The sequence below is a fragment of the Diceros bicornis genome, chromosome 21, assembly GCF_020826845.1.
Source record: "Diceros bicornis minor isolate mBicDic1 chromosome 21, mDicBic1.mat.cur, whole genome shotgun sequence".
Taxonomy (NCBI): Eukaryota; Metazoa; Chordata; class Mammalia; order Perissodactyla; family Rhinocerotidae; genus Diceros; species Diceros bicornis.
This window is the reverse complement of record NC_080760.1, coordinates 38,122,396-38,139,381: the sequence shown is the minus strand read 5'-3', so window position 1 is coordinate 38,139,381 and position 16,986 is coordinate 38,122,396. Positions and strand designations below refer to the sequence as shown.

Here is a 16,986-nt window from a genome sequence, read left to right as displayed (position 1 = left end):
GTTAAAAAGAAGATTTTACTGAAGATTTTGTGGTGGAACAGGAAAGCAGAATCAGATTAAAATCAACATTTCTTAATTTGATTCTCTCCCATGACTGTTCCCCATCTTTGCTCTTTCTCTAACCTCTCATCCTTCTTCTGCTTGTTGCTCCTCCTTCTAAAACTCCAGTTTTGTGTAGGTGGTTCAGCTTTGAATTAAACTTGTAAACCTTGCACAGTAAAATACAAATTGAGTCATTAGCCAAACTGTAACTTGTTTTCCTGAAATACGCTCTTTGGTAGCAAGAATGGACATAGGCATCTCATCCTTTCAACTCAAGTGTACTATCTATGTGTCCAGTAAAGTCTCTTCCAAAGAAGAAATTATGCTGCTAGAACAATGAGGCTTAACTATATTCTTATTCCAATTATTTTTATTTTCCTTCTTTTAACTTTTAATCTGCCCCAAAACTGTAGGCTGGCAGGGGAGAGATTTTGATTCTTACTTGTTTATCTGAATCAGAGCAATTTTAGGTGTCAGTGCAACTCCTTTGTCATTGTAGAAGATTAGAATCACGTTTCAACTCTGTTACAAAATAATGGTGTGATCTTAGTCACTGTAAAACTCCATGTTTCTTTTCTGTAAAAAGGAACACATCAGAGTTAAATCAAAGTCAGTGGTTTTCAATCTCAGTTGAACATTGGGCAAAGCAGGGAGTTTCACAAAATATGATTTAATGTGTGCCTGATTTAATGTGTGGGAGTAATTCCCAGGCACCCGGATTTTTAAACGCTCCCCAAGTGATTCTAAAATGTGGTTGAGGTTGACAATTACTAACCTAAGAGCTGTGGTTATAACTAAATTAATATGTATAAAAACACTCAAACTGAAAAGGGTCACATGAATATAAGAATTTCCTTCTAGCCTTTATAATAAAGCAAAATAAAACCTATAAGACATTATGGAGTTTTTGTTGGCTTTGTTTCATGCCTGCAGGTAGGGTGACCCAACTTGTCTTGGTTTACTTAGGATTTACCTGGTTTCAATACTAAAAATCTTGTGTCTTGGGAAACATCTCCATCCTGGGCAAACCTGAATGATTAGTTACCCTAACAGCAAGCCTTATTGTACAAGTGCGGCGTCAGGTTTATTGAGTTCAAGGAGCATTAAAAAAATCTATTTTGTATTTCTTACAATACTGGGATATTCGATGGAGCCATGAGTCAAAAGAATAGAAATCCTAACTGAATTGAATTGAATGTCTTTTATTTTTTTGTGAGGAAGATTAGCCCTGAGCTAACATCTGATGCCAATCCTTACTGTTTTTGCTGAGGAAGATTGGCCCTGGGCTAACATCCCTGCCCATCTTCCTCTACTTTATATGGGATGCCGCCACAGCATGGCTTGACAAGTGATACATTGGTCTGCACCTGGGATCCGAAACTGTGAACTCTGGGCTGCTGAAGCTGAGTGTGCGAACTTAACTGCTATGCCACCAGGCCAGCCGAAGGTCTTTTTTTTAAAATTTAAATTTATTTATTTATTTATATTTCTAAGCACTTATACACTAAACAGTTCTAAGCACTTTACAATTTTTTTTTCATTTTATTAAGTTTATTTTATTGTGATAACATTGGCTTACAACATTATATAAATTTCAGGTATACATCATTATATTTTGATTTCTGTATACATTACACGATGTTCACCACCCAAAGACTAATTACAATCCATCACAATACACATGTGCTTAATCATCCCTTTCATCCTCCTCTGTCCCCCCTTCCCCTCTGGTAACCACCAAACCTATCTCTGTCCCTATGTGATTGTTTGTTGTTGTTTTTATCTTCTACTTATGAGTTAGATCATATGGTATTTTACTTTCTCCCTCTGATTTATTTTCCTTAGCATTACACCGTCAAAGTCCATCCATGTTGTTACAGATGGCTGGGTTTCATCGTTTCTTATGGCTGTGTAGTATTCCATTGTGTATACATAGCACATCCCCTTTATCCCTTAGTCCCTTGGTGGGCACCTAGGTTTCTTCCAAGTCTTGGCTATTGTGAATAATGCTGCAACGAACATAGGGGTGCATGTATTTTTACACATTTGTGTTTTCATGTTCTTTGGATAAATATCCAGCAGTGGAATAACCTGGATCGTATGGTAGTTCTATTCTTAATTTTTTAAGGAATCTCCATACTGTTTTCAATAGTTGCTACACCAGTTTGCACTCCCACCAGCAGTGTATGAGAATTCCTTTCTCTCCACATCCTCTCTAATACTTGTTGTTTCCTGTCTTGTTAATTATAGACATTCTGACGGGAGTGAGGTAATATCTCATTGTAGTTTTGGTTTGCGTTTCCCTAATAGTTAATGATGTTGAACATCTTTTCATGTGCCTGTTGGCCATCTGTATATCTTCTTTGGAGAAATGTCTGTTTTGCCCATTTTTTAATTGGGTTGTTAGTGTTTTTGTTGTTGAGATGTATGAGTTCTTTATATATTTTGGAGATTAACCCCTTATCAGATATATGGTATGCAAATATCTTCTCCTAATTGTTAGGTTGTCTTTTCATTTTGTTGATGGTTTCCTTTGCTGTGCAGAAGATTTTTAGTTTGATGTAGTCCCATTTGTTTATTTTTTCTATTGTTTCCCTTGCCTGGTCAGACATGGTACTTGAAAATATGTTGCGAAGACTGATGAAGAAGAGTGTACTGCCTATGTTTTCTTCTAGAAGCTTCATGGTTTCAGGTCTTCCATTCAAGTTTTTAATCCCTTTTGAGTTAATTTTTGTGTATGGTGTAAGATAATGGTCAACTTTTATGCTTTTGCATGTGGCTGTCCGGTTTTCCCAACACCATTTATTGAAGAGACTTTCCTTTCTCCATTGTGTGTTCTTGGCTCCCTTGTAGAAGATTAGCTGTCCATAGATGTGTGGGTTTATTTATGGGCTCTCAATTCTATTCCATTGATCTGTGTGTCTGTGTTTGTGCCAGTACCACGCTGTTTTGGTTACTATAGCTTTGTAGTATATTTTGAAATCAGGGAGTGTGATACCTCCAGCTTTGTTCTTTTTTCTCAGGATTCCTTTAGCTATTTGGGGTCTTTTGTTGTTCCATATAAATTTTAGGATTTTTTGTTCTATTTCTGTGAAAAACGTTGCTGGGACTTTGATAGGGATTGCACTGAATCTATAGATTGCTTTAGGAAGTATGGACGTTTTACCTATGTTAATTATTCCAATCCAAGAACATGGGATATCTTTTCATTTCTTTGTGGCTACTTCACTTTCTTTCAACAATGTTTTATAGTTTTCAGTGTACAGATCTTTCACCTCTTTGGCTAAGTTTATTCCTAGGTATTTTATTCTTTTTGTTGCAATTGTAAATGGGATTGTATTCTTAATTTCTCTTTCTGTTGCTTTGTTGTTAGTGTATATAAACGCAATTGACTTTTGTGTGTTGATTTTGTATCCTGCAACTTTGCTGTATTCATTTATTATTTCTAAAAGATTTTGGTGGATTCTTTAGGGTTTTCTCTATATAAAATGATGTCACCTGCAACTAGTGACAGTTTCACTTCTTACTTTCCAATTTGGATCCCTTTTATTTCTTTTTCTTGCCTGATTGCTCTGGCTAGGACTTCCAATACTATGTTAAATAGGAGTGGTGAAAGTGGGCATCCTTGTCTGGTTCCTGTTCTTAGAGGGATAGCTTTCAGTTTTTCATCATGGAGAATGATATTAGCTGTGGGTTTGTCATATATAGCCTTTATTATGTTGAGGTATTTTCCTTCTATACCCATTTTACTCTGAGTTTTTATCATAAATAGATACTATATCTTGTGAAATGCTTTCTCTGCCTCTATTGAGATGATCATGTGATTTTTACTCTTCCTTTTGTTAATGTGGTGTATCACGTTGATTGATTTGTGAATGTTGAACCACTCCTGCATCCCTGGAATAAATCCCACTTGATCATGATGTATGATCTTTTTAATGTATTGTTGTATTTGATTTGCTAGTATTTTGTTGAGGATTTTTGCATTGATGTTCATCAGTGGTATTGGCCTGTAATTTTCTTTTTTTGTGTTGTCTTTGTCTGGTTTTGGTATCAGGGTAATGTTGGCTTTGTTGAATGAGTTAGGAAGCTTCCCCTCCTCTTCAGGTTTTTGGAAGAGTTTGAGAAGGATAGGTTTTAAGTCTTCTTTAAATGTTTGGTAGAATTCACCAGGGAACCATCTGATCCTGGATTTTTATTTTTGAGGAGGTTTTTGATTACTGTTTCAATTTCCTTACTGGTGATTGGTCTATTCAATTTCTCTATTATTCTTGATTCAGTTTTGGAAGGTTGTATATTCTAAGAATTTATCCATTTCTTCTAGATTATCCAATTTGTTGGCATATAGCTTTTCGTAGTATTCTCTTATAATCTTTTGTATTTCTGTGGTGTCCATTGTAATTTCTCCTCTTTCATTTCTGATTTTATTTATTTGAGTCTTCTTTCTTCTTTTCTTGGTGAGTCTAGCTAAAGGTTTGTCAATTTTGTTTATCTTTTCAAAGAACCAGCTCTTGGTTTCATTGATTTTTTTGTCTTATTTTTTTAGTCCCCATTTCATTTATTTCTGCTCTGATTTTTATTATTTCACTCCTTATACTGATTTGGGGCTTGCTTTGTTCTTCTTTTTCCAGTTTCTTTGGGTGCACTGTTAGATTGTTTATTTTAGATTTTTCTTGTTCGTTGAGGTAGGCCTGTATTGCTATAAACGTCCCTCTTAGAATCACTTTTGCTATATCCCATAAATTCTGGCATGTCTTATTTTCATTTTCACTTGTATCCAGGTATTTTTTGATTTCCCTTTTGATTTCTTCATTGACCCAATCGTTGTTCAGTAGCATTTTGTTTAATCTCCACATATTTGTGGCTTTTCTGATTATCTTCCTGTAGTTGATTTCCGTTTTCATACTGTTGTGGTCAGAAAAGATGCTTGGTATTATTTCAATCGTCTTAAATTTATTGAGACTAGTGTTGTGGCCTAATATGTGATCAGTCCTGGAGAAAGTTCCATGAGCCTTTGAAAATAATGTGTATTCTGTGGTTTTTGGATGAAATGTTCCGTATATATCTACTGATTCCATCTGGTCTACTGTGTCTTTTAAGGTCAACGTTTCCTTATTGATCTTCTGTTTGGATGATCTATCCATTGAGGTAAATGGAGTGCTACAGTTCCCTACTAGTATTGTATTACTGTCTATTTCTCCTTTTATGTCTGTTACTAATTGCTTTACATATTTAGGTGCTTCTATGTTGGGTGCATAGATATTTACAAGTAGCATATCCTCTTCTTGGACTGTTCCCTTGATCATTACGTAGTGCCCTTCTTTGTCTTTTGTTAAAGTTTCTGTTTTAAAGTCTATTTTGTCTGACATAAGTATTGCTACCCCAGCTTTCTTTTCATCACTGTTTTCGTGGAGTATCTTTTTCCATCCCTTCACTTTCAGTTTGTGACTGTCTTTAGGTCTGAAGTGTGTCTCTTGTATGCAGCATATGTATGAATTTTTTTTTTTAATCCAATCAGCCACCCTATGCCTTTTGATTGGAGTATTTAGTCCATTGACATTTAAAATAGCTATTGATAAGTATGTACTTATTGCCATTTTTTTACTTTTTTTCTCAGTATTTTAGTAGTTCTTCTCTGTTCCTTTCTTCTTCTCTTGCTCTCTTCCCTTGTGGTTTGATGGCTTTCTTTAGTTTTATGTTTGAGTTCCTTTCTCTTAGTATTTTGTGTATTTATCATAGGTTTCTGGCTTGTGATTACCATGAGGTTCATATATAATAACCTACATATATAGCAATTTATATTATGTTGATGGTCTCTTTAGTTTGACCTCTTTCTAAAAGCTCTACTCTTTTACTCCCCTCCTCCCACATTTTATGTTTTTGATATCATATCTAACCAGTTTTTTGTGTGTTTATATCTGTTACCCTCTTATCATGGAGATCGATGATTTTTTCCTATTTGTGGTCTTCTGTTTCCCCCTTAGATAAATCCCTTTAACATTTCTTGTAGGACTGGTTTCTTGATGACAAACTCCTTTAATTTTTGCTTGTCTAGGAAACAGTTTACCTCTCCTTCCATTCTGAAAGATAACCTTGCCAGGTAGAGTATTCTTGGTTGTAGGTTTTTTCCTTTTAGTGTTTTAAATATATCATACCATTCTCTTTTAGCTTATAAGATTTCTGCTGAGAAGTCAGCTGAATGCAGTATGGGGGTTTCCTTTGTATGTAACTTGTTGCCTTTCTCGTGTGGTTTTTAGGATTCTCTCTTTATCTTTAATTCTGGACATTTTAATTATGGTGTGTCTTGGTGTGGGCCTCTTTGGGTTTATCTTGTTTGGTGCTGTCTATGCTTCTCGTACCTGGATGTCTGTTTCCTTCCTTAGGTTAGGAAATTTTTCAGCTATTATTTCTTCAAATAGATTCTCTGCCCGTTCATCTCTCTCTTCTCTTTCTGGGATACCTATAACACACATGTTAGTGCGCTTGATGTTGTTGCAGAGTCCCCTTAGAGTGTCTTCACTCTTTTTAATTCTTTTTTCTTTTAGCTGTTCAGCTTGAGTGATTTCCTCTAATCTTTTGTCCAGCACGCTGATCCGTTCTTTTGTATCATATACTCTGGTTTTGAGTCCCTCTAGTGAATTTGTCATTTCCAGTATTGTATTATTCATTGCTGATTGGTTCGTTTTTATATTTTCCAATTCTTTGTTGACATTCTCACTGAGTTCATCTATTCTTCTCCCAAGATGAGTGAGCATCCTTATGACTTTTTCTTTGAACTCTTTGTCAGGTAGATTGCTCATTTCTGTTTGATTTAGTTCTTTTTCTGGGGTTTTGTCCTGTTCCCTTACTTGGAATATATTCCTTTGCCTCCTCATTTGCCTCCTTTCTCTGTGCTTATATCTATGTATTAGGTATGTCAACTACATCTCCTGATCTTGAAGAGGTGGCCTTATGTAAGAGATGCCTTATGAGGCCCAGCAGTGTGCTTCCCTCTGGTCACCAGTTCCAAATGTTCCAGGAGTGTCCCTTGAGTGGGCTACATGTGTCCTTCTGTTGTGGCAGGGTTGCTCTTGCTGCAGGTGTCCAGGGAGGCTGGGCTGTCCCCCTGGCTGGCTGGTTGTATTGCTCAGCTGCGTGTGGCTGCCATGGACTCTTCAGTCACTTTATCAGGTGTGTGTGTGTGTGTGGGGCCCAGCACAGTTAGCTGCAAGGTCTAATAGCACATTCCTGTTGTAGTTTTTCTGTTAAGTGAGTAGGCCCCCAGTGTGACTGGTTATTAGGCTTGGGGGTTTACAATTGCTGTAGGACTCCAGCCTACAAGGCTCTTGTCAGCTCTCTTAGGATTGCTGCTGAGTGGGGCTGGCCCCAGGCAGGGGAGCCCCCAATTGCTTCAGGCTTGGAAGGTGGGGTTGATCCCGTATGTGGCTGTTTGTGAAGCACAAATCTCCTGCAGCTGATAAGCCCCACGGCCCACAGGGCCACACAGCCGGTCAACACAGTCCTGCCCTGTGTGCTCTCCCTCACCCCCTGAAGTGGACCCAGTTGCCCCACTGCAGAGACCCCACACGCTCCACCCACTCCTCATGCACACCCTGCCCTGCAGAGGTGGACCCATTCTCCAGGCTGCAGAGGATCCAGGCACCCAGCCTATGCAGGCCCACCAGTTGCCTGAGGGCTTGCTGTTGGGTGGGGCCAGTCTCTAGGCTGGGCTGCCCACCCTGGCTGAGCTGGATTAAATCAGTGCTCTAGTGGGTGGGGCAGGCCCTGAGTTAGCAGGCCAGGGGGAGAACTCCAATGGCATCTGCTAGGGTCTGTGTCAGCATGCCTGTACTAGGTGACAATAATGGCTACTGCCAATGTCTCGGTCCCTGGAGAGGTCTCACTTCTCACCGAGATGCACCCAGAGCCTATCAGGTGAATCTCTTTTCACCAAAGGACTGTGCACCTTTGTTTCTGGTGATTTTAGGTTGCTTTCCGAGACTGGTGAATTCTGGTGATTTTAGGTTGCTTTCCAAGACTGGTGAATTTGTGCTTGGACGTTTAAGAGCTGGCTTTTTTTTCCTTATGTCCGATAGCTTTTCTGGCTGTGTTCCCCATTGTTGTTAGCAGCCAGCAAATCCAGATGTTATGACACTCATCTTGGTTGTGCTGGGTCCAAAAAATGTTTATAGCAGCAATGCTCCCTAGCTCAGGTCCCCCACTCCTCTAGGGAAGGCTGTGTACCTTTGGATTGCTCCTGGGCAGCCATGAAGCACTGCGGCTTGTGAAGATGGCTTTTTTTTCTCTCCAGAAAGGAATTTCTGCCTCTTCTGCCTCAGTCAGGACTGTCCCTTGTTGTGGGGGTTCTTTTTATCCAGTTTTCAGTTCTCTCTCAGGGGTAATTGTTCCAAGGGTAGTTGTAAATTTGTTGTGTCCGTGGGAAGAGGTGAGTTCAGAGTCTGCCTACGTCACCATCTTGACACCTACCAGCTGAATTGAATGTGTTTGAATGCAACACATTTTTTTTCTCTCTGCCTCTGGAAAATCCTGGTTTTTTTCCCCCTTGTTCTTCATGCCTTTATTTAGGATAGTCTCTCAGTCTAACTATCCTTATTCTCCATCTTCATCTACCTGTTTTTCAAGTATTTGGGATTTTGGTGATTCTCTAACCTTAGAAGAAAAAAAATAAAGCAGGCATTAACATTTGTGTTGAATATTACCTTGGTGATGATTTTTTCTTCCTTGAAAATATAAAGTTTATACTAATGTTTATAACACAAATAGTGAGCATGTTTATGCTCAAAATATGTCATGGTTCAAAGATAACTTTGTGTAGGTGAATGTGTCCCAGCCAGAATAATGGTTTGATTTAGAAGACTTGCCCTGATCAGTAAAATAAAGCAATTGATCCAGTAATCATTAGGACTTCACTTTGCTGCCTGGCCCTCAGGAAGAATCAAGCCAATGAAAGTCTCACTCTTAAGAAATGGAGTGTGTGTGTGTGTGTGTGTGTGGTTTATGTGGTGTTGTGTGTATGTATGTGTGTGCAGTGTGTGTTTGTGTTGGAGGTGGGGATGACTTTTCCTTCTCTTCTACCTTCTAAATCTCACACAAGAGTCTCTCATTGTCTGAATCTAACTCTCTCCTGGCAAGGGGCTCAGGGATATGTGATTTCTAGGTTCTCAGACACCATGGTACAATAGAGAGCATAGAGAAGTGAAGATAGTACTCGTTATTAGACAACATCTGGAAAGCTACCACTGTGAATTCAACTTTTTAACTAGAGAAGGCAGCTGACTCCATGTAAATTGACTAGACAAAAAGGCTTTCTGGTAGAATTTGATTTATTGCTAATAATTTGGGGCCACATAATGGTGTACTCCTTGGCTCGCTTTACTGTCCAGGGAACAGATTGAGGAGGGTCACCACCCATCTCAGTACCTGGCACTTATCATGCCCTCAGTGTATCATGGTTGTCATTACTATTAGAGCAGCCTGAAAGGCAATTAGCTGTTGGCAGCATATTGAGGCGACAAGGCTGAGTCACTCAAGAAGTTTGGGCATTGGCCACAGAAATCACTGTCACTACCATATGCAAGAGAGACAGTACAAGAGAGACAGCTGACTGGAAAAACCATGTGTTTGGTTTTAGTCTTTTCACATCACTCCTTACACCTCATTGCCCATCATTGCCAGACTTATTTATGAATTTCTGCTCAGAGATTTTTCTCTCTTTCTTCTTTCTTTTTTTCTCTCACTGTAAGTAATGTTTTCAGTTCTTTCAACAGATGCTTACTGAACACTTGATACACAAAATCACTATGCTGGGAACCAGGGGTATAGAAATATATAAATATAAAAAATAATCACTGGGACTGGCCCGGTGGCATTGCGGTTAAGTTTGTATGCTCTGCTTCCGTGGCCCAGGGTTTGCAGGTTTGGATCCCGGGCATGGACCGATGCACCACTTGTCAAGCCATGCTGTGGTGGCATCCTATATAAAATAAAGGAAGATGGGAATGGATGTTAGCCCAAGGCCAATCTTCCTCAGCAAAAAGAGGAGAATTGGCATCAGATGTTAGCTCAGGGCTGATCTTCCTAACAAAAATAAAAGATAATAACTAACTTTATAAAGTTTATAATGAAATACGGAGAGAAGAATATGTACGTGTATTTGGGCATATAGTGCTGATTATGCCCTAGGTATTGGGGGTAGAGTTGCAAAAACGTTTTTCCTCTCTTTGGGATTTTGTTGGCTTAGTAGGGGGGCGAGGGCAGATATGAGACCTGTAGGGGGGTATTTGGATTAAAGGAGTTTGTAAACAGAAGAGATGCATTCCTGCTGGGTTTACTCCTAAAAGTTTTGAAGAGTCAAAAGGTAAGAAAGCGATTTAAAAAAAATGATGGAGCATATCCCAAGGACACAGGTGCCAACTTGAAGGGATTTCTACTGGCCAAATCTGGGACCATTTGAGTGCAAAATAATTGACAGTAGTGAGTTATCAACTACTAAAAAATAGTAATCTATTCATTCATCTTGATAACAAATAGGTAAATGAAAGGAAGGAAGGAAGGAAGGAAGGAAGGAAGGATGGAAGGAAGGAAAGAAAGGAGGGAGGGAGGGAGGGAAGGAAGGAAGGAAGGAAGAAAGAAAGAAAGAAAAAGGTGGATGGATGGGAGAGAAGGGAGCTCTTGCTCACAGTGGAATACTGAGTGCCGACTGGTAAATGTAGAGACAGCGCAGAGGTTGGTTGATCATCATTTTGCAATCGTCATAGTAAAGATTGTTTCAGGCAATAATTATCAATGAATGTTTAATATAGGCAGAAATTTTTATGAATAGCAGCATGTTTGCATGGTCTTAAAGTGTTTCTCTTCTGATTGCTTATTAGTTGCAAAAGAAAAAAAATAGTAACCATAGATGGCTGTAACATCCTGGATTGCCATTAGCAATGTGTGAGTTGCTCTACATTCTTGCCTTTTTAAATTTTAGTTATTCTAGTGGGTATGAAGTGGTATCTCATTGTAGTTTTAATTTGCACTTCCCTAATGACAAATGATGTTGGGTATCCTTTCAGTCACTCCAATGTGGCCAGCAGCAGAGTCTTCAATACCTCTGAGTCTGTAAAGGGCTCTGTCCCTAGATTGCTCCCTGTGTGAGCCAAAGGAAATATATACCTCTCAAGATAACTGTTGTTCTTTTTGTTGTGTATGAGTATCATTTTGGCTGGATTATGGAGACTAATTTCAGAAACCAGACCAGCGACTTGAAGTCCATGTAATTGGAAGTAGAAATTGCAGGCTATTGATGATGAACTGTGAAATTCCAAACAAACTCTTATTTGTTCCATATACCCTTTGCTCATGTTTTTAATGCACAACAGAATCTCTTGAGAAACTAAAGGAGTAAATGATAAGGATAATGACTACATTTTCCTGAGTATTTATCAGACTTGAACCTTACAAAAATATTGTAACAATTGTTTGACATGCTGTTTCACCAATATCATCTTTTTATATCGTCCTAGCAACCCCAATATGAAAATTATTATCATTTTATAGATGATAAACCTAACCAGGCAATTATTTACTCTCTTAGAGTCACGCTGTTAGTTGTTAATAAGGGAAAGGATGAGGACCTTGTCTGCTGGCTATTGTTTCCTATTACACCACAGTGCCCTGCTTTAGAAAGGAAAATGCTTAAGGGACATTTACTGACAAGTTAACACCACAAAGTTTTTTTTCTACATTATTTCAGACCATTGCTCCTCCTCTGCATGCCATTTCCTTTTAGATTATTTCACCATCAAATAATACCTACTTCGGGGTAGGAAGGGGTAGAGCAAGGAAAGGGAGACAGAATGAATACACATCAATTCATTTTTGCTATAGCTAGATAAGAGTGGTGGGAGAGGGATTAGAGTTACTTGCCAATCAATTCTTTCCCTCCTTCCCTCCCTCTCCTCCTCCCTGCTAATTCTTATGGAGTGCCTGCTCCATACTAACTGTAGGGCTTGGGGTCAGCAACTGACATTTTGTCTATAAAATTAATATTTCTGCCTTAAAACATTGTTGTGAAATAGAATGAGATTTCTTAGCACCATACATTTATTATTATAGTCAATGTCCAAGCTCAAGAGATAAGTGATGTGTCCATCCTGCTCTTAAGCAGTTTCCAACGCAGCAGAGAAATTTCTATTTAATTTGGTTTATTAAGTTTCCCATTTTCTTAAATATTTTAAAATTGACAGGGCCACAAAACCTGGTTGACAGCCATTTGGGCTAGTAACTTTGGCAAGAAAATTCTTAAATCTGGGATATAGTGGGAAATGATTGCTCCTCTCCCAGGTTTGGGTCCCCATCTTCTTCCCTGAACACAGATGGACAGAAACCCTTAGTAGCAAAATAAGGAGAAATTGTGTCTATATGTGGACAATAATCCTTTCTAAGAGGTTAATCAATAAAGAGCTAAAGTGATGAGGAATATAAAGACTATCATTTTATTTTCTTTCAATTGTTTTTTGGTTTGCATAGACTGTATTGGATATAAAGGAGTTTTATGTCTCTAGCTTGAAAGGAATCTACTTTTTCAACCTTCCTAAATGAGGAAACCAGTCTTTTAGAGGTGTGTTAAAAGCCCAAGGCTGCCAGTGCTATAAGCACCCTGCTGACACAATATGATTTTCTGTGTCTCTCTCATCTATCTATCTATCTATCTATCTATCTATCTATCTATCTATCTATCTATCTAATTTTGTGAGGAAGATCAGCCCTGAGCTAACACCCGATGCCAATCCTCCTTTTTTTGCTGAGGAAGATTGGCCCTGGGCTAACATCCAGGCCCATCTTCCTCTACTTTATATGGGACGCCGCCACAGCATGGCTTGACAAGCAGTGCATTGGTGCGTGCCGGGATCCGAACCTGGGAACCCAGGACCACTGAAGCAGAGCACACGCACTTAACCACTGCGCCACCAGGCTGGCACCCCCTCCCTTCTTTTTTTCCTTGCGTCTCTAGGCAGGGGGCTAAGTGCTTGCAAATTAATGCAATTTCAATTCAGACATACAGTCACGCTCATGGGAATATTTATCCCCCTCTTAGGGGGAATGGAGAGATTCAGAAACACACGTGCATTAACCCAATAAGTCCTCAGGCAACTTTGCTGCCAGAATGTTTTGCCAAGAGACTTTTTGACTTATTATAAAACTTACTCTCCTGATGTACAAAAGCTAGTATAGGAGGGCTTTGATGGAATACTAATGAGATAGGTAAGTGACTAGAATACCTGCCCAGATGTGAGAAGTTATCTTTGCAGAAGGGCTCAATGGGCCACTGGAGAGAGAGATCCTGAGAAATCTGCCTTATGGCCAAGAAAAGAGACCAAAAGATATCAAAAAACCATGCTGTCTGTTGGCTGCACAGGCCCAGAAAGCGAAGAGCTTGTGTAGCGGACAGAATCGTGTGCCAGTCGAGTGAAAGGAGAAATGAGGCTTGATGAGGTGGTGGTTCTCTTTTCTTTTCTGAGGCAGCGATTTCTATAAGTCACCAGAAAAAACAGCTTTGTATATAGTAGATGAGATGATCTCTATCTCGTCCTTGCCAAGGATCTAAAAATAATTCAGTCTGAAGTTTAATACTTTTAATGTGTTTATTATGTTCTGGTAGGAAAAGGAGCATGGTGGTGGGTATCCAGTGAGGCCCCTTCTAATAAGTCTTTTCAAGCTAACAAAGATGTTGCCATGGTGGGATTTTAGCCATCCATTATTCACTATTAATATATTAATTCAAAAAAGGTTGGGAAGCCATCATCTTTTCCGTTCCCTAGCAACAGGTAGGGTAACAGACTACTTCCTTTCCACTTATGGTAGGTGCTTTTGATTTCTTGCTTGGTGGATTGTTTTGGGCTTGAGATAGGGCAAACATTAGAAATGATTGAGAGTGCAGACTCCGTATGCAGAAATACCCAGTTTTCAAATCCCAGTTCCATCACTAAACAGCTGAGAGATCAGCTTCTGCACCTGTAAAATGGGGATCATGATAGTACTTACTAAGATGTGTGATGGTTATGAGGTTTAGACAGAATATTGCATAACAAAATGATACAGTGACTGGCATACAGATTAGTTTTTAAGACTGTTAGCTATTATTTTTAATCAGTATCATCTTCATTATTATTTTCTGTGAATACTGTATTTAAACATGCCCCAAATAAATATACTTCTAATGATATTCTCATACAATTTTAGGAGTTTCAACTTTCAGTTAAGTGAGAGAGAATATGTAAAACAGGTAATGACATAGGTAAAATAGGTAATAAGGAAAGTGTTTGAGGAAGGAGATGGAGAAAGAAAGGGGAGAAGACCGGGATGCTGTTTTAAATAATCTTATACCTTACGTTGGGAAGCGGAGTTAACACCTTCTCCCCAGGAAAAACTGGAATCTTCGTTTTTATTATAGACAACAGAAATATTGATGTTTTACGATTGTAATTTTCAGATCACTATGCTTCATAAAATTCAGTATAATGCCTAATCATTTTCTGATACTTCTCATAAAGAAATGCCTTTAAAAATTCTCTCTTAAGGTTATTATACTTCTTACCAGGGTGTTCTATAAATTCTTCAACAATTTTTAGTCTCATTCTCAGAATATGGAAATTTACAATTGCAAATGATCATAATGCTATTAATGTAAATCTTACAATCTACAGATGAGGAAACTGAGGATAAAGAAGGTGAAATAACATGCCTGAGTTCACACTGAATTAGAAATAGAATCCAGGTCTCCTGACTTCTTAGGTGAGAGTTTTTGTCCTTCCTATCCCATCTTCTAACAGTAAATAGATAAATGCATAAGTCCTCTCAGAAAGCTACGCACACTTAAGAGTGAACAGAAATTTATATTTTTGGCTGATTTTCTAATTCCCCTGAATTAGAGTAAATGACCACTCAAGGTCAGTAGTCCTCTTTTTAAAAGTTTGTTTTTTATTGTGGTAAAATATACATAACAGAATGTTTATAATTTTAACTATTTGTAAGTGTATAAATCAGTGGTGTTAAATATATTCTCAATTCCGTGTACCTGCCTATCACCGCTATTATATCCTAAACATTTTCACCATCCGAAATGTAAATTCTGTACTCGTTAAACAATAACTCCCCTCACCCCTTTCCCCCTAGTCCCTAGTAGCCTGTCCTCTGCTTTCTGTCCCTGAATTTGCCTTAGCTAGGTACCTCACACAAGTGGCATCTACAATATCTGTCCTTCTGGCTTATTTCATTAAGCATAATATTTTCAAGATCCATCCATGTTATAGCACGTATCAAAATTTCATTCCTTTTTATGATGGAAAATATGCCACATTTGGTTATCTATTCATCTGCTGATGGACACCTGTGTTGTTTCCACTCTTTAGCTATTGTGAATAATGTTGCTATGAACATTGTATACAGATATCAGAGTCCCTACTTTTTAATTCTTTTGCATATACAGAAGTAGAATTGCTGGGTCATATAGTAGTTCTACATTTAACTTTTTGAGAAGCTGTCAAACTGTTTTCTGCAACAGCTGCACCATTTTAAATTCCTACCAGCAATGCATGAGGGTTCCAATTTCTCCACATCCTCGCCAATAGCTATTTTCCATTTTTTAAAAATTTATTTTTATTTTTTATTATAGCCATCCTAGTAGGTATGTATAGATCAGTAGTTCTTAACCAAGGGGGTGATTCTGCCCCCCAGGGGACGTTTGACAATGTCTGGAGACATTTTGTGTTGCTATATTGTGAGGAGAGGGGTTTGCTACTGGTATATAGTGGGTAGAGGCCAGGGATGCTGCTAAACATCCTACAGTGCAGAAGACAGCCATAATAAAGAATTATGTCAATAGTGCCGAGGTTGAGATGCCTTTCTCTAGATACAGGCACAGTAGTCAGAGCTTGGCTTCTGATACTCATTTCATTTTTTACTCTTTGCCGTTGAAAGAGCATTATGATATGAAACAGATTCTTTAACACTAGATGGCACAAAGAGACGAGTTTTCCTGAAATAATGAAATGAAGGACATTGCTAGGGACAAGATACGACTGAAATTGGGACAGAGCAATTAGCAGACTCCTCTGATGAACTGTTCCTAGAAACTGCTCAATTACAATGATACCACTGCTGCTTGTGATACTGCCTCAGAGCATTTCTTTGCATTGAATTTATACCAAATCAGAAATTCCCTGGAAATTACCACAATATTCCCAAACCTTCTTAAAACAGGAAACCTGCATCAAAAGAAAAATATAGTCTATTAATGGATGAATCATTTTGAAATCACTCTTTAGAGGCTGATTGAAGATCTGTGTTAACATGACTCTTTGTTAGGGAAAATTTGATTCAATATTTATAAATTTAAAGACATTCTGTCTTCAGTACCAGAAGTGTTACTGAGGGCACCTACTATGTGCTAGGCATTGTGCTCAACTTGGGGAGAATATGATAACGCTTAAATAATGTCTCAGTTTTGTGGAGAATACATGCATATTTCTCTTAAATCAAAAGTATGTACTTGGTATAAGCTTATGGTGTAGCACCATGCAACAAGAGTTATATTTTGAAGATGACTGGAAATATTCATCATATAATATTAATTGAAACAATTGTTTACAAAAGTAGTGTGAATGGTATAAAGCCAGTTCTGTTTTAAGAATTATGTCATGTGAGGTATGTGTGTGAAAGAAAGACATCTAAATGTTAACTGAATAAGTGGGAAATTATAAGTTTTTTTTCTAAATGCTTTCTCCATTTTTAAAATATTTTCCACATGCATTATGTTTATAATTCAAAATAATAATAGCTATTAAAAAATAAGGTTGTGGAGAGAGTGACGTCAGCATCATGGCGGAGTGAGCTTTCCCGTGAATTCTTCCCCCACAAAATACAACAAAAGTAACAGCCACAGACCAACAACGGAATCCC

General features: G+C 38.3%; 1 long non-coding RNA gene across 3 annotated transcripts in view; it reads left to right on the top strand.

The window, feature by feature from the left end:
- LOC131419588 (uncharacterized) overlaps positions 1-16,986 on the top strand; it is a 48,361-nt gene that overhangs the window by 23,266 nt on the left and 8,109 nt on the right. For all 3 annotated transcript variants that reach the window (XR_009223287.1, XR_009223286.1, XR_009223285.1), the window contains exon 3: positions 14,733-14,820. This is a non-coding gene — a long non-coding RNA (uncharacterized LOC131419588). The remainder of the gene's footprint in view (positions 1-14,732; positions 14,821-16,986) is intronic.